The sequence below is a fragment of the Bos javanicus genome, chromosome 21, assembly GCF_032452875.1.
Source record: "Bos javanicus breed banteng chromosome 21, ARS-OSU_banteng_1.0, whole genome shotgun sequence".
Classification (NCBI taxonomy): Eukaryota; Metazoa; Chordata; class Mammalia; order Artiodactyla; family Bovidae; genus Bos; species Bos javanicus.
Genome location: NC_083888.1, coordinates 10,073,320 through 10,097,008, shown reverse-complemented (window position 1 = coordinate 10,097,008; position 23,689 = coordinate 10,073,320). Strand labels below are relative to the sequence as shown.

Genomic DNA, 23,689 nt, shown 5'->3' with positions numbered 1-23,689 from the left:
GGATGGAGTTGGGGAGGGGATAAAAATCTACACGAACTCGGTAAAGTGACTTGATGGGGAGGCCTCGGGAGTGTTGGGAGTAAAGGGACTCAAGCTTCAGTTGAGGGCAGGAGAAAAGAGCAGGTTCCTCCTGTATCTGTAACCGGTACCCAGTGTTCTCTGCCGAAAACTACGGGCTCTTAGGTTTGCGCTTCGGCATCTTGGAGACGGAAGAGGTGCGCCCCTGCCTCCTTCCGGTTCGAGGCGAAGCGGGGGCACTAAGAGGGTGCGCGTCAAGGGCGCTCGTTCAGCTCACCCAGGTCGGTAGCAAGGTCGGGGGAGGGGGGTGGCTGGTACGAGACTCCCCTTCACCTGGGAGCGCAGTCAAGGCTCGGTTTGTGAGCGATTGAGTTCCCGCTGCATTGTTCGGCTCTATCTACTCTCGCCGCCCAGTTGAAATATCTACTTTGCAGGTTTGACCCTCCCATCTCTAGACTGCTCAGGAGTGATTTTCCCCGGATATTGACCTTTGCGCAATAAAGTTGATTGCCAACAGCTAGAAAGATTCTTTAGGAAAAGGCATGGACCTAAAAAAAAAGAAGAAGAAATAAGACTGAAGCGAGCCCTGAGCCCTGCTGGCGGCTAAGCACCGCACCTTAACATTCCCACAAGCCGCCCCACCCCACCTCCCCACGGACTTAGGAACTGCCATTGTCTCCTCTTTGCTGCTAAAGAAACTGAGCTTCAGGGAAGTTAAGAACCTTACGTTAAGCCCACTAGCAACAGACCAGGCCTGGATGGAACCGGGCCAACTTGTTGGAAGTCAGCTTCCATTCCACACTGGATTTAGGAGAGAAAGCTGCTCACTTGGAGGGTAAATGGAGCTTCTCCCGGGGAAAAAGTGGTGCTTTCCCGGTCATCTGTCCTTGCCAAGGGGGTCAGGAAAGGGTTTTCTAGCAGGCTCTAGCCCGTGGACCCTTCAGCTGACAGGTAGCAAGCTAGTGGGCCAGCGATTCCCCTTCAAGGCACAGCCTGCTGCTTCCAGGGACGGGAGACAATATGCCTCTGTGCTTTCTGATTTCAAAGGTGAATCAGGGGGTGCTTGCTGTGTTACGTGTGCCCACAAAAGAAGCTTGGGACCTTATCCCTTTTAAAGAGCTTGTTAAAAGAGCACTTGGATTTGTCAGGGAAAGATGGGAGGGGGAAAAGGAAAAAAAGCACCTAAGATACTTGGGCATATTCATCTTGGGAGCTGGAGCACAGATTGATGGAGGCCAAGAGTAGGATTTGCAACATCGGAATAAATAGTTTCATTTCAAACATTCTGATACGCTTTCAAACATTCTGATACGCTCCCTGTTCTGATGGGGAAAGACAGTGATGTGAACACAGTCACGAGAACTTCCCTCTTGCTAAGAAGTCCCATTTCCTCATGGGATCCCAGGAAAATGTCCTCAAGGTAGAGCAGAGAGTTGTCTAAGACTCGATGAACATGAGTTTGGGCAAACTCTGGGAGACGGTGAAGAACAAGGAAGCCTGGAGCGCTGCAGTCCACGGGATCACAGAGTCCGCACCATTTAGTGACTGAACAACTGCAAGTTACTAAGGAAAGCATCTCACCCATTTTTCCTTTTAGTCTATCTCCACGCTCTTTTTGTGGATTTCATGAGGAATCAGACTTTAGAATTGATTATTTTTTTCATCTAGAAAAACATACTATACCTTAAGCATAACCACAACAAAAACTATAAACTTTCCTGCCAAATTGGTGTGGGTAGTATTTGACTTCACCTTTTCTGCTTTTCTTTTTCAGATTTTTCTGTTTGTTTGTTTCTCAGTTTTCTCATGAGGATGAAGTGAATTTAAGAAAATACTCAGCTTAATCTCTCTCTCTCTCTTTCCATATACACATACAAGTTACATCCCCATGAGTCTAAGCATCCAATATTTTTAATGTCGATGTAGGAAAAAAATCAGTGTACCGAGGTAGTCATTTTTTAAAAAATTCAAAACAGAAAAATGACAGATAGTATTCACATCTTCAGCTTGTAGGAAGGAACCTCCCGCGTATGTGTTACTTATTTGGAAGGAGATGGTCAGCTTGGGTCAGCCAGTCCTAGGGGAATATTGTTAAGTCAAGATCAGCTGTGCCTACCTGTTGACACTGCAGGCTTTCTGGATTTACAGTTTCCTGCATTTAGAGCTTCCTGGCTTGAGAAGTGGATCGTCAGTGTTGGGAGGAGGTGGAAGCATGGGTGGGCTATGAGTGTAGCATGGAAAATACAGGAATCCAGGAGGAGGAAGAGTGATTATCTTCCTGCTCACCATGGAGACTTTCTCACTTTTGCATTTACTTAACGCCCACTTATTAAGCAGGTAGGATGTTCCCAGCATGGTATGAGGCACTTGTGGACACAAAGATTAGTAACTCATGGGCCCTGGCCTGGAGGAGTTTTTAAGTTTGCAGCACGAGCGAGGCAAGCAAACAGGGCATAATACTCTCTGACAATGTGAACAAGGGGCTTTGGAAGTTTGAAAGAGAACTGCTTGGGACAGATGTCCAAGATAGGTGATTTCATTTGGTATTCAACAAGTATGGGAGGTAGGGCAGAGCAAGGAGAGGAAGGAGAGAGAAATGGGAACTTCAGCTGGAAAGAGGCACAGAGTAAAGGTAGGGAAGGTCAGACCAGGGTTCTTATTTCTCTGGGGGACACTCAGGTTCACTGTTCCTTGATTATCGGGGCTTGTATAAAGAAGCTGGAGGTTTCTCCCGTAGTTCTTATGTAGAGTGTGTCTTCTGCCTCCCTGTCATTTTCATGCGGGGAGGAGTGGATTTGAGATGGTTTTCTTTTTAGTCTAACTGATGAGCCACATTTAGATTCCCTTCTGGAGTGAATAAGTGGAACTCCTTGTCCCTTGGGCATTTACCTGAAGGTTTAAGATAGAGAGAAGGGCACACAGACATGGACAGGGTTGTGGAAATATCAGAGGACATTAGTATAAGGCGGATAGTGACCCAAAAAAAAAAAATCCTTCCAGAATGAATTCCTAACTTTGCGCGAGTGCCAGAAGTATGGGTACCGTCGGCTTCCACTTCAGAGCTTCCACTTCTCTCAGAACAGATGAAACACGCTGTTTTGGTTAGTTCTCTGTGTCTCTCTCTCCCTTGGGGCTGGAAGCCCCTCGGAGGCTGGGAGTTGAACTGTTTCACTTACTTCCCAGCTCCTGGCACAGCTCCAGGCACATAAAAAGAGCTCAGTCCATTCTGAATGAATGAACGCTGCAAGCGTAAGGATGTTGGCTTTTAGTTTGTGTTCATGATGGAGACTCTGAATATCTTTTTAGGTTTATCATTTTGGGTTTTTAATTGTGATCGCACACAGTAATCACTGGAACAACTAGTTCTGATAATAACTTGTTTTTATTCATGGTAGAACTAGCCTGTTGAAGTGAAAGATTTGAGCACAATAGTTATGAAACTGTACCCCCTGCCTTGACCTTGGACGCTCACTTACAAGACACTCAAGAGCCACAAATTGAAAAACCACTGTACTAGAGGCTTCACATCAGCGTTGTCCAATTTGTTGCTCTCCTTATTCTCAGCATGATGCTTTGACTTAACTGTTCTCTCTGAGCTGGTCTTCCTACCGTTCAGAGTCGTGGTGAACTTTCATACAACCAAAACTCACTTTTGGCATACGTTTTGCTGTTGTTGTTTTTGTCATTTCATGTATGACTTGTATATTGGCCAAGATCCTTTCATAGCTGGACTAAAGAAAGGTTAAGATACCTTCTTCTTCCCAAGGCTTCTGTATAACTTTTAGATGACCCAAGGAATGGCAATCATCTGGGTTTTTAAAAGTCAATATCTTATGGCCATTTACTCAGGAAGAGGGCAAAATCTAGGTTGGAAGAAGGATTAATCTAAGATGTTTTGATGCCCTTCTTTTGCTTTGCTGCTCTGTGTTAACATTTTCCAACATAGGCACCAATTAGGTCTTGGAAACAAGCATGAAGAAAAGCATAAAATGAGATCAAAACATGATCAGCTCCCTCTGAATTCTACCTTATGTTTTAGCCCGTCTATTGGCTCCTTGGCTTGGAGTAATTTCAAATTCCCACTGGCTTAGTGGCAAGACATCTTCTCATTCTTTTCTAAATACACTCTTCCTTTAAAAAAAAAAAAAAATTCCTCCCCACCATCTTCTGTCTTGTGAATTCTTTTTTTAGGATTCAAATTGCAAAGAAATTCGTAGGTGAAATGGAATGCATTTTTGAGCACTATGTTCATTGTTGTTCCTAGCTCAATGGGGCAGTAGAATATTTCAGGAAGGAAGTTTATGGTTTTTTTTTTTTTTTTTTGGCTTTGAGTTGAGGAGGCTGTTCTATCCTTGATAATCATCTCAGTGATACTGTGTCTTGGTACCCAGTCAGCTGAGGTACAATACAAGTATCATCCAATCTTGATTACATTGCTCATAAAAAGGCAAAATTTTGAGGGCTGTGGACCTCTCAGGGCAAGGAGAGTGTCAAACTTTCCTATTAGCAGTATCAAAATATGATTCCAGAAAACCCATGATAAGAGATTCAGATGGGATTATATGATACAAATGCAAAGGATGGGGAATCCAATTTTAGGTCAGTTGCCAGCCCTTGGCATTCTGGTGGCTCTGTGAAGATTATAGAAAGTAGAGACTTCACTTTTAAGATTCTGATAGGAAACCAATATGTTACAGTTACCTCTTCCATCTTAGAAAACTGTGTTCATATCCGTATGCCTACAGAGAGGAATCTAAGTAATTATTACAACTAACATATCAATTTATTATTCTTGATGTGTGCATTCCTAAGAAATAACAAGAAAGGAAATTATAAATTTATAGATTAAAAAGATAAAAATCATTTGAATTTAAAACTGGAGATGCTAGTACATTTCCTTTTGTTTAAATTGTGGCTGCCTCAAATGAACCTATGTCTCACAGACATAGAGAGCAGACTTGTGATTGCCAAGGCAGCTGCCTGGGGCCAGGGGCTTCTATATTTTAAAAGGATATATAAAGGCAAATTTAATTTAGAGATTTTTGTTTAATATCTATAAAAACTACACTCCCATGTAGGGATCAGGAGACTTCCAGCCATATTGCTTTTTGAGTTACAGTGGAATTTTGATGAAAAAGTGAGCTGCACTAATTCTGTGCTGCAGGATCGGGGGAGTTGCCAGATGGGGGCAGGATGGGGAGTACTGGGGAAATGAGCACATTTTCAATAGGTTTCCCATATTTGTCTACATTTGCTCCTTTTTGTCCCCCTTCTCTACAAGGATGGTGTTTTAAAAAATCAATGCACATTTATTAAGAGGGGACTGAGAAGAGCTGAGAGTTTGAGGTCAGAAGGTGCAAATTATTACATACAGAATGGCCGTACTGTATAGCACAAGCTTCCCGGGTGGCTCAGTGGTAAAGAATCGGCCTGCAGTGCAAAAGGCACAGGAGGCTTGGGTTCGATCTCTGCATCAGGAAGATCCCCTGGAGGAGGGTATGGCAACCCACTCTGGTACTTGCCTGGAGAATCCCACGGGCGGAAGATTCTGGTGGGCTAGAGTCCACAGGGTCACAAAGAGTCCAACACAACTGAAACGACTGAGAACTCACTGTATAGCCCGGGAACTGTATTCAGTATCCCGGGATAAATCATAATGGGAAATAACAAAAAAGAATGTATGTATGTGCAAAACCGAGTCACTCTGCTGTCTGGCAGAAATTAACACAGCATTGTAAATCGACTAAACTTCAATAAAAAAATAAATGAAGAAAAATAATAAAGTATGGCTGCCGGTGCTATCTTTACTTACATGAGAAGGTCTATAATAATCTTCCATGGTAGCCAATGAAAAATTTCTTCCCATGCTGCCAACTTGGTGAGCATAAATTACTGGGAACTTTATATGGAATAAATTATGTTCTTAAGCCTTCTCAGATGTGCAGCCAATAGAGATTTTAAAGCAGAAAACGAAATGCAAAATTGAGCTCGAAGGGGTATTTGTTGTGTTTGGAACCCTCTCTGGAGTAGCTTCCTCTTTAGCTCTGGGAGGGGATTACGGGCGCTGCCTTCCAACCCCAGGCTTTCTTAGCCACACGCGGCTCTTCAGAAACCTGCGTGTGGTTTGCTTCTTCGATTTAAATAAAGCGATGTGGACTATTGCAAATGCTGATGTGGCAGTGGGCCATAGGAAAACAAAATGAAGAACCCTGCTCAAGTGACAGACAGGACAAAGAGGGAAAGTGTCACTGACCCCAAATGTGCCATTGCCTGACTTGTGTGCTTTTGTTGAGAACCCTGTGCTGCCATCTTTTTTGTACGACCACTGTAAGTGCAATTCATGGGTACTCTCAAATCCACGGTGAGTTTAATTGATTTGTGGCTTTCCCCACTGCTGACGATGAAGTGGTGCTTTGGCTGTTGAAAGGTGAGGGGAACTTGATTTCAATGCAGAGATGAGATGAGATGCAGCATTCTGTAAACTGACAGATGGAAATTCTGCTTCAGAATTCATTATTTGACATGGAAGATAATGGTGAAAATTTGAATCTTTGAAAGAGTGCAGAGGGTCAAAATACAGTCAGACCATTGAAAAGTTAAATGAATTGCACTTGGAAATACATTTAGATGGCAGCTTCTAGGTTCCCTGATGATCTTTCTGATAGATTTTTCTATGTCATCTTGTTTTCCTCATTCACTTTGAGCTATTAAGGTGTCTAACTAGAACTTTGGATGCATGCATGTGTGCTAAGTAGCTCCAGACATGTTTGATACTTTGTGACCCCTTAGACTGTGGCCCACCAGGCTCCTCTGTTCGTGGGATTTTCCTGGTAAGAATCCTGGAGTGGGTTCTCATGCCCTTCTCCAGGAACTAGAACTTTGGGTCTGTGTAACTCCTGACACGTAAATGGAAAATGATATTCTTCATCTAAAGATACAGATATCTTGAGGGACTGATGCTTTATGGGTCTGCTATGAAAAGGTTGAAACTACATGGCTTTATGATCCAGCAATCCCGCTGCTGGGCATACACACTGAGGAAACCAGAAGGGAAAGAGACATGTGTACCCCAATGTTCATTGCAGCACTGTTTATTATAGCCAGGACATGGAAGCAACCTAGATGTCCATCAGCAGATGAATGGATAAGAAAGCTGTGGTACATATACACAATGGAGTATTACTCAGCCATTAAAAAGAATACATTTGAATCAGTTCTAATGAGGTGGATGAAACTGGAGCCTATTATACAGAGTGAAGTAAGCCAGAAAGAAAAACACCAATACAGTATAGTAATGCATATATATGGAATTTAGAAAGATGGTAACAATAACCCTGTGTACGAGACAGCAAAAGAGACACTGTTGAATAGAACAGTCTTATGGACTCTGTGGGAGAGGGAGAGGGTGGGAAGATTTGGGAGAATGGCACTGAAACATGTATAATATCATGTATGAAACGAGTCGCCAGTCCAGGTTCGATGCACGATACTGGATGCTTGGGGCTGGTGCACTGGGACGACCCAGAGGGAGGGTATGGGGAGGGAGGAGGGAGGAGGGTTCAGGATGGGGGGAACACACGTATACCTGTGGCGGACTCATTTCGATATTTGGCAAAACTAATACAATATTGTAAAGTTTAAAAATAAAATAAAATTAAAAGAAATTACATGGCTATATCTAGTTTATTAGCAGCAAATTAAGTTACAAAATGTCACATGTTAATTGTAATTAGTAAAAAAAAATGAAAAAGCTATGAAAAAAAATTTTTTTTTAGCAATTTCCTTTCTAATCAACTCCCCTCCATGGTTTTCAAATTGTATACATGAATTCTCTGATGCTTGTCTTTGAAGGATGGAACCTATTTCCCAGAAGTGACAAAGAACTGCTTTGGAAATTAGGTAATAAAAAGTAATGGTGGCTTCTGGTTTGGGTGCAGGCTCTCTCTCTTTTGGATCTCTGGCTCTGGGAAGCCTAACAAAAAGGTCCACAGGAGCAGGAACTGAAGTCTCTGCCAAGAGCCAGTGAAGCACTGAGCCTGCCAACAAGTAGGAGAGTGAACTTGGAGCCAGAGTCTGCAGCTCCAGTCAGTCTTAAGATGACCTGAGCTCCAGCCAATAGCTAGACTGCATCCTCACAAGAGATCCAGAAGCAAAACCACTTCACTAAGCTGTTCTCAGATTCCTGAGTCTCAGAAACTGTGTGAGATCACAAGTGTTTGTGCAGCTTGCCAAGTTTGGGGCTAATTTTGTACAACAATAGATAGCTTGTACATCACTCAGAAGTAACTTGCACAGTGTCTGGTGCTGTCTAGGAGGCTAAAAAATATTTGTGGAGTGCATGAATTAAAATGAATAAATGAAAAGTTGAATTTAGATCCTTCCCTAGCAGTCCCTATTATTTAACAACCTTTTAACTAGCTTCAGAGTGTTTCTAGGAAAGGGTCTCTTCAGTTATTAAAAGTTCAGTCATTCAACAAATATTCATGGCTGTTTGTCAATGAACAACTCTTCCACTGTGGAATATTGTGAGCCCACTGGAGCATCTGCCAAGCTTCTAAAAAGAAGTAGTTATGGAAGCTCTCTCTGTTTAAAGCAGTTGAAAACTAGGTTTGGGGTTGGGGAGACACAAGTCACCAAGAAAAGTGAAGGATTAGGAGAAGGACAAAATTTCTCTCTACACTGACAAACTCAAGGTATTCGTAGGTGAGAATGAGACCATCACTGAATCGAGGGATATAAATAGTGTGAGACGTTCAACAGTGAGTGTGGTCAGTGAGGGGGAACGTGGCCTCTCATCCTTTCTGGGGTGTGATGTGTGCCCTGAGCAGCTGCCTTTTGGGTCAGATCATCTGCCTCAGAACCCCACCTATTCCATTTACCAGTTGTGAGAACTTAAGGAACTCATTTAATCCTTTGAAATCTCATCCACACATTAAGCAAGCAAAGAGTATGATGCATGATTTTAAAACAGATAAAACTGGTGAAAGGTTTAGTCCAGTTCCTGGAATGTAGTAAATCCTTTAAAAATTGTTATTTCCTTTCCTTATGACGAATTGTCGTGTCTCCTACGCGGTTAGCCACTTGACTGCACACATGAACCTCCCTATGAGGTTCTTTACCATGTGTGACATGTTGAGATCATCTGAAAATACGGAGTCACGGAGTATAATTGGGACATGGTTGGATTCATCTGCTGTTCTAGGAGGAGCCTGGTAAGATGAGATAAAGGGAGCATGGACACGTCTACAGTCTTTGAGGATGGACACTGTGGAAGATGCTGAACACTCATGCTACTGTTCTTTCTGCTCCATATGGCTTTCTGCTTAGGTGTTCTTTCTTCTTAGGTTCTAGCTTTTGACTGGCTTCTTGAAGAGACCAGATGCATTTGGAGGCTCCTCCTGCACCATCAGTGTGACCTTGATGGTTGGTCTTGCATATCTCTAAGGGCTAACTCTGAGGTTTGAGCTACCTGGGCCATTGCAGAAATAGTTCAGCCAGAAGATTTCAAGGCTGTTTACTGAGAGACAAGTGAAGAAGTGGTTCACTCACCGCTGGCTGTGTCACCTTGTCTTGGCCATGCTTGATATTGTCTGCGTTTGCGTGCGTATTCTCTTCTCCTTTTCTCTTTATCTTGTTAAGTTTTGTCACTTGGCCACTTTCTTCTTCTGGTCTCACCCGTCCCTATAATCTGCCTCAATTTCCCCCCTCTCTCCTCTCCTTCTCTCTCCTCCTACTCCGGGAGGATCCTTCTTCTGGTCTCACCCGTCCCTATAATCTGCCTCAATTTCCCCCTTCTCTCCTCTCCTTCTCTCTCCTCCTACTCCGGGAGGATCCTTCTTCTGGTCTCACCCGTCCCTATAATCTGCCTCAATTTCCCCCCTCTCTCCTCTCCTTCTCTCTCCTCCTACTCCGGGAGGAGAGAAGAAAACCCAGAATGGGCCTGGAGCTATGCTGGTTCTTCCCTTGCTTTTCTTCTTACTCATGTTGTGTGATTTCATTGTAGAGGCACTCTGGAGTTTGCCCAGCAAGTGAGTTCATAGGTAGATCCCACTAGAATATTGGGACCCATCTGCAAATAAATATGACAAACAAATTAAATGTAACATCTAATGATATTAAACCTACATTTCTGTTCTGTTCACTATTTTTTGTTTGTTTTTTTGTTCTGTTCGCTTTTGTATTAACGTGTCTTCCAAGTTTGACTCCCATTTGTTTTTGATATTTAGTAAGATAAAACACACCTTTTAACTTTTTAAAAGTCCTGGTGGGAGGAATTGGAAAGCATAATCGAGAAAATTCTGTAGAATGCCCCCTCCTAGGGGCAGAGAAACTCCATGGAGCTTTTCCTTATCTTTATATCTCTATCTCTCCTTGCAACTTATAAAGAAAAATATCCTAGTAGATCTGTGGGATTCATTGCTTCTTTTTGCTCTAAATCCATTATCTCAGCATAGAAAACATATTGCATGGCAATTGTATCAGTAAGAGTTTAGAGAAAACATGGAAATTATTTTATTTGTAAGGATAAACTAGATTATGCTGCTGTAACAAATTAGCAGTAAAGTATTAGTGATTTAACAGAATGAAGGTTTTTTTTTTTCTTTTCTACATATCAGTGGCAGGTTGGCAAGGGGATTCTGTTCCATGTACCTGCACAGAGCCCAAGATGGGGGCGGCCCTACTATCTATTACTGGACCACCCTGAATTAATCCCTGGAGAGGGGAATGGCTACCCACTCCAGTGTTCTTGCCTGGAGAATTCCACAGACAGGAGTCTGGTGGGTTATGGTCCATGGGATCGTAAAGAATTGGACACCACTGAGCAACTAATGCTTTCACTTGAATTAATGGCATCCTCTGTGGCTGCAGCAGGGGAAGAAAGTACTCAAAGGCTTCATGACCAGAAGCAGCATTGGTCTTTCTTCTCATACCCTGTTGGCCAGAACTAGTCATCTGGCTAAGCATAACTGCCAGGAGTCTAGAAAGTACAGTCTTTTGTGTGGTTGGAAAGCAGCGGAAAGCCAGATACTGGTGAGTGCCCGTGTTGTCTCCCACATTACAAATTTAATCCCTTCAGGAAAACCAAGGGCTAGAAGGGGCTGTGTGCTAGGCCACAAAATAAGCCAGTGACAGAGTCAGTACTAGAACTCAGGTCTTTTGGTACCAGCTATTATTTCTGCGGATATTTTTGCAGCAGTTAACTCCTTCCTCTCTGGGAAATGATGGCACATGGATAGGTGGCAGTAGTGGTAAAGAACCTGCCTGCCAACGTAGGAGACGCGGGTTTGATCCCTGGGTCAGGAAGATCCCCTGGAGGAGGGGAATTCCATGGACAGAGGAGCCTGGTGGATGACAGTTCATGGGGTAGCAAAGATTTGGACATGACTGAAGTGACAGCACATAGCATATGCAGAGTAAATCATCAGGTGTGAATGAAGAATGATGACCTTGCTGTGATCTTTAAATTATCCTTTTCAATCATATGCCAGGCAAAGTTTATTTTCTTCTTGTGGCTTAGAGGAGTTCCAGGCCATATCTCACTAGTAGAGAGTTTTCTTTTTCTTACTTAAGCAAAAGCTACTTTTTTTTTTTTTTACACTCAAGTAGTAACAATATTCTGTATGTACTTAGACAGAAACTTCTGAAGTCATTTTCAGGTATCTTTTCTCAAGTGCTTTACACATAATGTATGAGAAATGAGGAGGTTGCATGTCACTGACTTAATTTTACAGGTACCCAAGGCGATGAGAATATGCGTACAAGCTCACACAGCCAGTTAGTGGTGACCCTGGGACTAAAATTCAAAGCTGTGATTTTCAAAACTGGTACTGAAGCACAAGCTGGTTTGCTTCCATTCTTTTTCCTAGCATTGTGGTGTAAAATAAATAGTTAGGTTACTTTCTTCAAGCTTCAGCAGCTTTTCCGTGGTAGGGGGAGGAGCATAATTTGACTCTTAACCTTGGATGCTTTTGCTAGATTCTTATGTTGAGAAAAATATAACACACTTTGACATGTGGAGGCTCAACTTATGTCTCCAATACTCTTCTGAAATACAAAAAATTTTTTTTTTGCTCTTTATGTTTTCCTTAGTTGGGAATAATAATATAACTAAGACATGGGATTAAAAGTATGCCTCTCAAATTCCATATACTATACGCATGTTTGCTGTTACTTATTACTCAATATTCTGTGATAATCAAGAGCAAAGAGGAATATGAAACAAACGGAGTAAACTCAGCTCTACAATTTCTCTTTCTATATCTACTTTATATTCCTTAGAAGCTATCAGAGTACTGATAGACAGTATATGTCATACGTAGAAACTTTGTACAACTGATACATCTCCTTGGGCTAATGGTCGCAATTAATAGAACCTTGGGCTAATGGTTGCAACTAATAGAAATAATAATGCTTGCTTCCAGTTGCAGCTAATAGAACCAGGGTAGAAACTGGCTTGATCAAAAAAAGAATATATTACCTTTGGTAATGGAAAAGAAGAGGGAAAAGCTAAGTGTGCAAATAATACCCCTAGGAAATTATTTTTTTATCTTTTGGTTCTGCTTTGTATTGATGTCATTCTCAAGTAGGTTCTTTTCAAGTGGCAGCAAAGATGGCCACTAGTACCTCAAAGATTATAGCTTTGTAATTTAGCTTTTTTTTTTTTCTTGGTAGTTGTTGCATCAAACATTTCAGGGTTAATAACCATAGGTTTGATTGGGTCTCATGCCCAGCTTTGGAAAAGTCACCATCGTTTTGATTGATCAGGTCTCAGTTATCATTCAACTGCTGGACCCAGTGGGTGGAGTCAGCTCTATTTAAACCTTAAGCACTGAGATACAGAAAAGAGGTGGTATCTTAACAGAAAATCCACCTTCTATTACATAAAGAAAGAATGGATGCTGGGCAGAGAAAAATTACAGATATCTATTGCAGTTCTCAACTATATTCTCAAGTACTCAACAAATGTAGGAGAGAAAAATAGATGATTACCACCATGGGTGTTATTTTATGTTGAAAGCAAAGAGAGCTAGGATGCTAAGGACAGGTGGAAAAATCTGACAGATGAAGTCAGATCTCAAGTTACCTTCTTCTCTTTAACACTACAGTTTCCCAGAGCTTTACACATGTAATAGAAGTTGATAATAATTTTCACAATTTTTTAATAGAAAAATATATTGGGGGGGTCTATAAGCTATAAAACAAAATTTTTAAAGTTTGTAAATGGTCAGTCTTCTCCAGGTAAATAAACATGGAGATTCTGGTCTATTCTTTAGATAAGATCACGTTTCAATCCCCAGGATCCCTGTTATTCAATTGGATTTACCTTTGCTTAATTTGTAAGCAGCTCTGATCCCAAGTACAACTGCCTTCAGAAGAGGAACCTTATCTTTGATGTTCTAACTTTCAAAAAATGCCAATTACTGGTGCCTCAAGCCTGGAGTGCAGTCATGGGACAACCAGTTCCTTCTACAAATCATGTCCACTTATCTCTGTGGGCTAAGACCATCCTTTTCATCTGCTTGTCATATCTGGTTTTGGTGGAACTCATTTGCAACCCTCATACATAAAATATTCCCTAAATACCAACTAAATCAATACAAATCCATCAACAGGCTATGCTTGTAAATAAACTATCAACTGATGCTTGTATAGCACACCCCCGCTTCCCAAGTTCTTGCACATAAACCATCTCACTTGATCATCATGAGAGCTCTGGAAGGCAGGAAGGACAGATAAGAGTATTACTTCTCTCCTGTCAAAACTAATGAAACAGAGACTCAGTGATCTGCTCAAACTGATGACTACTGTGAGTTTTTGGAGTCCAGACCTCAGGTTTTTCTCACTACATCTTGCATCTGAATTTGGGTGAAGGCTGTAGTGTTCACTGGAAGGTTCAAGAAAAAACTCAGGAGTCAAATGAACAAGGGTTTTAAGACTGACCGCTGATTGTTAGTTGTATGACTTTGGGCAAGTTTCTTTATCATTTAGCCTCAAATTATTCAACTGTATTGTTTTAACCATTGCATACCTCATAGGATTCTTGTGATAGAATAATACATGGACAGTGCTTAGCAAAGGCTCTGTATGTAAATTCATGCTTCAATAGTCTAGGTATTGTTCTCATCATATATCTCTAAGCACTTACTTAACCTTCATTCACAAAGAGAAATAAAGATTTGAATCATTCATGTGGATTGCTCCACGCTTATGTCTCTATTAACTACATCTTTTAGGTATGGGTAAAACGTGAGAGCAAATTGCCTGAATCAGTCTTTTACCTCACCATGCTTGCATCTAATTGCTTGATCTATCTTTTTTGCATTTCTGATCATCCACTATAAAGCCAAGTGTTTGTTATTTGTACTCAATAGATTATAAGGTTAATACTATCCTGCATATTCTAGGAGATAAGTATAAATTCTGCAATATGATTAAACAGTTTAGACTAACGTAAACAACACTACCACCCATTGGAGTCCTGTTTTTCAGACTAAACAAACCTCAAAGAAAGTTATTTCTCCCCTGTTACTTTGTTGTGAACTTTTCCCAATTCAGGCTGCATTATAGATTTTCCCAGTGTTTGTTTTATAAAAGGTAGGCCAATTATTTCCATGAAGCCCCAGCATGGTTCTTCTGTAACACTGGCTTTGAATATGATAGCCAAAACATCCATTTCTTTTGAGCAGAGCCTCATCAGTGAGTGATTTTGTAGAGTAAATGCAAAGGGAAATAGGAAGCATGTTCCTGAAAAGGGGCAGGCTTTCCTGTTGGTCTTGATGCTTTCTGTGGCCTCAGTGTGTCAGAACTGGAGCTCAGCGACGAGGAGCACTGCTCCATGGCGGATCCAACTATCTGCCAAGGTGAGTTTCTAGTGTAATGGTGGAGGCAGAGAGTCAGCAGAAAATAAGAAGTGGTGACTAAAAGAGGGGGGCTATGAGCATGTGGACGGGAGCACCGAGCATAGACTTGGCATGGGGGCGATTCTCCAGGATGATGACATCCAAGGAGAGGGCTGGAGGATGAGTGTGAATCAGCCACATCAGGATTTGGTGGGGGAGAAAAGAGGCAACTATTCTGGGCTCAGAGGAGATGCAAGGACTGTGAGGAGTGAGCAAATTTAGCAGGATTAAGGAGCTCAGAATTTAAGGAGCAAGCCGGCTTCCATGGTGGCTCAGAGGGTAAAGCATCTGCCTGCAATGCAGGAGACCCAGGTTCAATCCCAGTGTCAGGAAGATCCTCCGGAGAAGGGGATGGCAACCCATTCCAGTATTCTTGCCTGGAGAATTCCATAGACAGAGGAGCTTGGCAAGCTACGGTCCATGGTGTCACAAAGAGTCAGACATGACTGAGTGATTGATACTTTCACTTTTCACACTGGCAGGAGAGAAGGCAGAAAAAAGGGTAGGGACCAGAATGAGGAGAGAGTGTAACCTTGGAAATTTCTCCCATTCCTACACCTAACTCCACAAAGGAAGAAATGACCTCTGATGTCCCATTCTCTCCCAGGGGAAAGATTAGTGAAGTCAAAGTCGCTCAGTCATGTCCGACTCTTTGCGACCCCATGGACCATAGTCCATGGAATTCTCCAGGCCAGAATACTGGAGTGGGCAGCCTTTCCCTTCTCCAGGGGATCTTCCCAACCCAGGGATCAAACCCTGGTCTCCCACATGGCAGGCGGATTCTTTTCTCAGCTGAGCCAAAGGGGAAACGGGAAAGATGATTCCCTTTAAAGCCCAGATTTTCAAGGGATTGAAAGAAAATTACAATGACTGGGCACTCTGATATACCAGGCACAGTTTTAGTTACTTTGCATCGATTTAAACAATCCTGTGGCATAGGCACTACTGTTGTACCCGTGTTACAGAGAAGGATATTGAGACAAGGGGAGGGATATGAGCTGCCCAAGGCACTCAGCGGATGGCTTCCTTGGGACTGAAACTGAGCGAGGCTGGCTCTAGGGAATGTCCCCTCCACAAGGAGTGCTTGTAGCAGGAAGCTGTCCCGTGAGCCGATTCAGGAATTCCTCTAGAGCTTCCGACAGTGCCATGGCAACTATAGAAAACTCTCCTGAAATTCATATATGGCATTTACTCTTTCATTGTTGAAACTTTGGGGCAGGATAATGTTTTAATAAGACATGGTTATGAAAATAATGATGTTCTTAAGCTCAACGTATAACTACCATTGCAAGTTACGGAGGTTTATCATGAAAGAACTTCCAGACACCTTTTATCTTTACTTCTTTTTTTTTTTTTTTAACATGAGTAATGAAACTAGACAGGTCACTGTCCGTTAAAGTCAGTAACATTTCCTGGTTTCCAGGAGGTGACAACAATGACTTTTCTTTGCCTTTTCAGCACGGCTACATTTTGTTGAAATTCAAGATCTGCTTTTAGTATGACTTATTCAGGATTTTATTTTACTTTGCAATTTTTATCACAATTTCACTCTCTCTCTCTCTCTCTCTTTTTTTTTTTTTTGTAGATTGTATTACACTCTTTTGTCCCCAAATGAAAATGCAGGCTCCAGCCATACTTCCAACAATGGTTTTTTGGGTGTCTTGTTCAGAAGTTCGTATGTTAGGGTGAATACGACTTTTGATACATGGGTTGTAGCAAAATGTGAAATTCTAGAAAATACATTACAATTTCAAGAAAAAAAAGTTAAAAAAGTGGAGCTGATTCCATAAAAAAAGAAGCTAATTTTAAACTGAGATGCCTTTATCCAGGGGTTTGTTACTGATCTGCTACAGGACAACCTCAGAATTAACATAGGCAATGCTAACATTTCTAGTGTATGTATAACTTCTGACTAAACTCTATGCTCTATCGGGAAAAAGAAAGTCATGCTTGCTAACTGTTTTCAAACTTAGCAGATTTACTCTGAGAGTACTAGTCAAGCAAATCAGATTCAAAAACAAAAACAAAAGCATCATGTCGTATTTATAGTATCACAAAAATGTTTTTATGAAAAATATTTCAGGAATATCTATAATTATTTCCTGGAATAGTTTTTTTCTTTTTCATTGTTTAATTTTTGGTCCCTGTCAACAAACATTTGTCATATTAGATCAGGTCATTTGAGCTTTGCATCCTATTTCGACATTTCTTCTAGGACATGTGAGCATGGGCAAACAGTTTTTAATTATCCTGATCAAGTGTGGGGGACATCTTTTTGTTGACCCCACTTGTAATCAACTGTGATCTTCCAGAAGCAGGCGAATTGATTGCTTTTATCTTCCCCAACTAGTCAGAAGAGTGGGTCATATATTATTCTACCCTTTGGAAAAATGCAACCCAGTGATTGATTTTATGACTGCCGCTGGCAGCAAATTCCTCAGAATGAATTCTACTAGGTGAAGAAGTATTTCCTCTAACTTGCTTTAAATTTCCTTAGCATTAACTTCTCCGAGTGGCCCAGTCTCTTATGGGACAATGTAATAAGGATCTATCAGTTTTACTGCCCAGTACCTATCTTTAATGCCTAAGTAAATCTCTCTTATTTTCTAGCCCTGACTCTGTAATTGTAACTTTCAAAATCTCTCGTCATGGGTGAATCTACCCTGCACTCAATTTCTTGCCCTGCTCTGGAGCACGGCCATCCCTGAACTACATACTTGCAGGTGAGAAAGTAAGAAATAGAGACAATGACGCAGATGAACATGTATGACTCTCCTCCATAATGCTGTGGTACCGTGCTCTTTCATATCTATCTTCTCTGCACACAAAAAAAGGGAAATTCATGGAAGACAACAAAAAGTTGCTTTGAAAAATTTTTATCTAGTTCATATCCACATACAGTGCAATATTCTCTTTTATAGCATTATACACCCTGGGATTTTTTTTTTATCCTATAAAGAATGATCTAAAGGGGCTTCGACACATCTTTGTTCTAATTTCTACATCCCATGGCGGGGTGGGGGGGGGGCGGTCAAGCCTTCTTTTTATTTAAAACATTAGGCATCTATTTCTTTAAATAAATGGAGATTTCAAGTATTAGTCACTCGTGAAATCAAATGATAATACAATATCTAACTATTCAAACTCCACATTTTTCTCTAGATTTTTGCCAGGATACACCTCATCTTCACCTGCACCCCCAAATAATATTATTTCTAGTGTCTTAGTTTTGTAATGCCACTATCAAATTGGACTTATCTGATGACAAGAAAACTTGTGTAAGACTTTCAAACCTTAAGTGAAAAAACTGTATCTTAACAAAATATATTTTGTCATTTATTTACTGAGGTGTATATGAGAGAGACAAGATGCTTTGTGCTTGTTGAATAAATTGGCTTTGAAATTGTATATTTAGATCATGGAGGCAGGACCCAGAAGGACCAAAAAAAACCCCACATCAAATTGGAGTACATACTGAGGCAAGGATGATTTTACTTTTGCTTTACTTAATGGTGTTTCCATGATGAGAATATGACAGAGGAGGAAGAGGAAAAAGAGAAGGGGAGAGGCTGTTAGCAGGAGATATGACAAACCAGGAATGCCCCTGCAGTGGTGCTGTTTTGCCCCTTCTCTCACATTCTTCCCTCCCTCCTTCCTTCCTTCCCTCTCTTTGTCTCTCTCTCTCTTTTCCTATCGTCTCTCTCTTTTATTTCCATCAAAGATTATTGAGCACCTACCACATGTACTCATGGTCCTGGGTTCTGGGATACAATAGTAAAACAGAAATAGTGTCTGAACTCAGAGCAGGAAAACTGCACTCAAGAAGCAATTGCATGAAGTGCCTGAGAGGTCATCGTCCAGGAATCGGGAGCATGGGTAAAGAGCCACTGTCCGAGACGTGAAGACTTGCTCTGGGGAGCTGTGTTCAAACTGATGCTCAAGGGATGCGCAGGAGCGAGCCTGAAGAAGATGGAGTTAGGAAGAGAAAAGGTCATCTGTAAAACAGACGGAGCTCGTGGCAGACAAGCTGAGGGAAGTCCGGGTGGGCAGGAGGGCTGGGTTGCTGCAGGGCAGGGTTCTAGGGAAGAGTTCACTGGTGAAGGACACCAGGGCTTGGGGGAGGGGGGCCAGCTACTGCTTTGGAAACAAAACTAAAAACAGTACCTGGGAAGCTATTTGGGGAAAAGAAAGTGTTCTTTCCCCTAAATCTCATCAAGATTAGTTTGAGTTCAAATAATTACAATAAAGTCTTTGAAGTAGCTTTGGAACTTCAGAAAAGAGGACATTAGAGATTCAAGAATATACCAAACATTTATATCCATGCATCCCCCTCCCTAGAAAGGGACCACAATATGGGATATGGGGAGCCTGGCAGACCAGCTGGGTGTAATGGCCTTTTCTCTCTCTGGAAACTAACAGAGGCTCACCTGGGGCAGAGAGATTTTTTTTTTTTTTTTCTTTAAGAGCACTCCTTTCAGCATCAGGCACATACAGCTGAGAGATACCACAGAAAACACCTTTCCAGGTATGTAGTACTTTTCATTCTAACTTGCAAACTTTTTTTTTTTTTTGCTGGTAAAAGCCACTACTGTCATAAAAATTGATGTTTTTGCTTTCCTACGCAGGGGGAGTATCAGTCTGTTGATGAGTGGAAATTAACGATCAGAGTCAGGAGCACATTTGAGTCATCTCTAATGAGGCGGATGAGCCTAGAGCCTATCATACAGGGTGATGTTAAGTCAGAAAGAGAAAGACCAATATTGTATATTAACACATATCTATGAAACACATCTAGAAAGATGGCACTGATGATCCAACTTGCAAGGCAGCAATGGAGATGCAGACATAAAGGACAGATTTTTGGACACAGTGGGGGAGGGGGAGGGTGGGATGATTTGCGAGAGCAGCACTGAAATGTATGCATGACCATATGTAAAATAGAGAGCCAGTGGGAGTTTGCTGGGAGCCCAAAGCCCATGCTCCGTGACAACCTAGAGGCATGGGGTGGGGAGGGAGGTGGGAGGGAGGCTCCAGAGGGGCGGGAACATGTGCACACCTATGGCTGGTTCATGTTGACATGGGGCAGAAGCCATGGCAGTATTGTAATCATCCTCCAATTAAAGATAAAGTTTAAAAAATAAAGGTCAGAGTCAAGATCCCCCTGCCCATCCTCCTACTGGTGCAGAAAATAATTGCCCTGACTGCACCTGAAGACTAAAGGCCCTGTGCACCTCCATCCGTCCATCCATGTCTCCACGACTGACAGGAGACAAGGGCCATTCAGCTGCAAGGAAAAAGACACCTTGCTAGACTGGGCCTCCTGGGAGCCCAGCACAGTTCTGCCACGTGGAGCTGTGACTTGCTGGACATCAGGAAGGCCATCTGAGCCCCCATCCTCTTCCACATACTCTTCACGAATGAGCTCAACATCTCGGTTTACCGACCTGCTTATCTACCTTAGTCGATGCCCTGATTTTGTTTTTGTTTGGCCTAATGAAGGCAAGTGGTTAGGAGAGATATCTAAGATATAGGTTCTAGTCTGCTGATGTAAGACTATATTCTGAAATTTGGTTTGGAGAGTCAATGTAGGGTCCTAGACCACCATTCAGTTTCTGACCTTAATATGCTTTTATACCAAAAATATTAAACATTGATGCAGAAGTTATATGCCAAATCATTAAAGAGGCATGACTCATCCATGTTCTCACTGAAGCTGACAAATACTTTGGGTACAGAGACAAGCAGAATGGGACCAGGATCAACCATGGTCCTAAATGGGATCAACCATGTTTTAGGTTGATACAGTGTTTAAACATTTGGAACCATGTTTTCCTCAAAGGATATTTAGGAAAAAAACCTCTTTCGCTTAGACATATTTAATGCAGTTAGTTGATATTTAAATTTTAACTTACAAGGGATTTTAAACTGAAATTTTAAATAAATAAAACTGAAATTGTTTTATACTATACTAATACTAGCTATAATACTCTACTGTACTTATGATTCTAATACTATACTAATGGGCTTCCCTGGTGACTCAAATGGTAAAGAATCTGCCTGCAATGCAGGAGATCCAGGTTTGATCTCTGGATTGGGAAGATCCCCTGGAGAAGGGAACAGCAACCCACCGCAGTATTCTTGCCTGGAGAATTCCATGGACAGAGGAGCCTGGGCGGGGGCAGGGGAGGGTGTTCAGTCCATGGGGTCGCAAAGAGTCAGACAAGACTGAGCGACTAACACTTTCACTTTTCATACTAATACTATATCTATATCTATCTATCTACCTATATTTGGGGGAGAAGGAGAATAGGGGTCAGGATTATGTGTGTGTTAATTCAGATTCAAAGAGGCTAATCTGATATTTTGAAAGACTATGTCCAATTTCATCACTAACTGGACAGGCACATTTGTTAAATACCCCTTTGTGAGGCAGGAACATTACTATGTCCCCTGGATCCCAGAACACTCCTAGAACTTTTTCCTGTATCTTCTATAGAGAAGGAACTCAAAACACACTTGCTGAACTGAATTAAATAATGGAGCAGCAGAGCTGGTGGCATCTAAGGATGCTGAAATGCTCAGCTTGTGAGTCCACGCCTGAACCCTGCTACTACTAACTTCTTTCCTGCCTGTTTCCTGTTCCAGATAGAAAGGTGTCCATAACTGGGGTAGTTGACTCAAAATAGCAATGATGACAACAATAGTGTGGTAACGACCTAGATTGAGCACTCACTATGCATCAGAGACCTGGCCACCCACTGTGATTTTCTGTGATCCTTACAGCAGCTGGAGGAGGTACGTTGCTATTATTATTTCTGTTTCACAACCAAGAAAGCCCAGGCTTAGAGAGGAACTGCTCAGTGTCATGGGACTAGTGCGGGGTGGAGTCAGAACTTCAAGTTGCTTTCTATGGTCTGATTCTTGATACCATGCTGTTAATCATTTCCCAAACTCACCAGGCCAGACCTTAAAGCACAGAAGGTTCTAGAAAATCTAGAAAGATTTCCCTGCACCTCAGAACAGCCAAAGCAAATTCAGAGTGGGAGACCTTTCCTTGTGGCCAATTCTTTCCTTCTTTCCTTTGTTCTTCCTTTTCCTCATGACTCTATTAAGCTCTACCAGGCGCTGCAAGACACTTGAGTGGGTGTGGGAGGGCCGATTGAGAAAGACTGCTCGTTCTGATCTTCTGCCCTCTTCCTGTTCTTCCCACAGGACTGATGGGCTAAACAGACTTAATGCTTGGCTGTCAGCATCCCTGTGGAAGACTCCAGCAGACCCACATGTCCTACGGTTCAACTTTTCAAACCTACCTCTTTGTAATTCCTAAGTAGGAGTCTGAGCTCTGTTGTCATATTTCAGTTTTACAGTTACTCTGAAATATTTTGATCCAAATATGCCCTTAGTGTCATGCTTTATTAATGCGATATGACTCATATTAGTGACTGCTTGTTCTTGAGCCATATGCCCTGAATAAGTTATTGGGTTTCATTGTTTACCCTAAGTTTAAAAAAAAATTCCATGCGCTCTGACCTCGTGACACCTAAACCCTGCTCATGCAGTTAAAACAGGAAAACTAGTTATCTGATATCATGAAGGCAAATCAGCTTGTAGAAGCCCTCAGATGTTTCCATTCCCACTGGTGGGAGGGCATTGTGGGAGCCATGGATTATTCATCAAGAAAGCACAGGAGAGAATTTCTTTTTTGTTTGTTGATTTCCAAAGTAAACCCAAGTATAAAGAGATACAGCTACGGTGCCTTTATTTTTCATTGTTAGCACATATCATTATGTCATCCTGGAAGAACTGCCCAAAGAAATAGAAAAAAGAAATTACCACGTGGATTGCTGAACGGCTCTCCTCCTGCCTGCCTGCAGAATTGTCTGAGAAAGGAAAATACACACGCATTAGTCAGGCCCTCGGGGTTACAAGGCTTCTCACCAGCAGCAGTACCAGGTTAGCCCGGGAGTCTGCGGAGCAGGCTTTGGCAGGCCACCAGAGAGAGGGCATTTCATAATCAAGAACTTACCCGAGAGGGTTCTGAGCCAACAAGACCGTGTTGGGAGTCAAGGGCTAAGGAAGAACGAGCGGATTTATTCTGTGGACCAAAAGCTCTGCACTTAAAGACATTTCCTTTCTAGTTTTGATTTCCTTGTATTTTAGCTGCTGCACATTTTTTTTTTCGCTCACATTTCACAATATATCAACTGTTCTGTCTTTGGTGGGCCTGGCTGAAGTGTTACACAAATCGTCACTAAAGAATATACTGGCTATACGTTGGGTGATGGTGGTAGTGATGGAAGAGACACTGGTTTTCCTAATAAGATATAGGAATAACGAACATTTCTTGAGCACTTTTACTAAGTGATACTAAGACATGCATGAGATAGCTCAGGTAATCCTCTGAACCCTAGCATTTGGGTACTGCTGCTGCTGCTGCTGCTAAGTCGCTTCAGTCGTGTCCGACTCTGTCTGACCCCGTAGACGGCAGCCCACCAGGCTCCCCCATCCCTGGGATTCTCCAGGCAAGAACACTATTACCAAGTTAATTTCAGTTGAGGTAACAGAAGCATGGAAAGGTTAAGTAACTTACCTGAAGTCACAGAGCAAGTAAGTCACAAAGGCAAGACATGAAGCCCTGTAGCTCGATCAAGTTCATGGTCTTAAGAGAGACTCTTTGTTCCTCCAAATGGTCCCAACTCTTGCCTTGGGGTCCACCAGGAGCTGTTGGCAGTGCCTAGGTCCCCATGTTTGCTTAAGGACCTATTATGTAA

At 42.0% G+C, this 23,689-nt stretch overlaps 1 long non-coding RNA gene across 2 annotated transcripts in view; it reads left to right on the top strand.

Moving 5' to 3' along the window:
- Positions 1 to 22,660, top strand: part of LOC133234107 (uncharacterized) — a 37,846-nt gene extending 15,186 nt beyond the window's left edge. Inside the window, exons 2-3 of one of the 2 annotated variants that reach the window (XR_009732014.1) lie at positions 21,568 to 21,713; positions 22,131 to 22,660. This is a non-coding gene — a long non-coding RNA (uncharacterized LOC133234107). Of the gene's footprint in view, positions 1 to 21,563; positions 21,714 to 22,130 lie in introns of both variants that reach the window. The other variant, XR_009732013.1, reaches the window with a different exon arrangement.
- Positions 22,661 to 23,689: the final 1,029 nt, after the last annotated feature.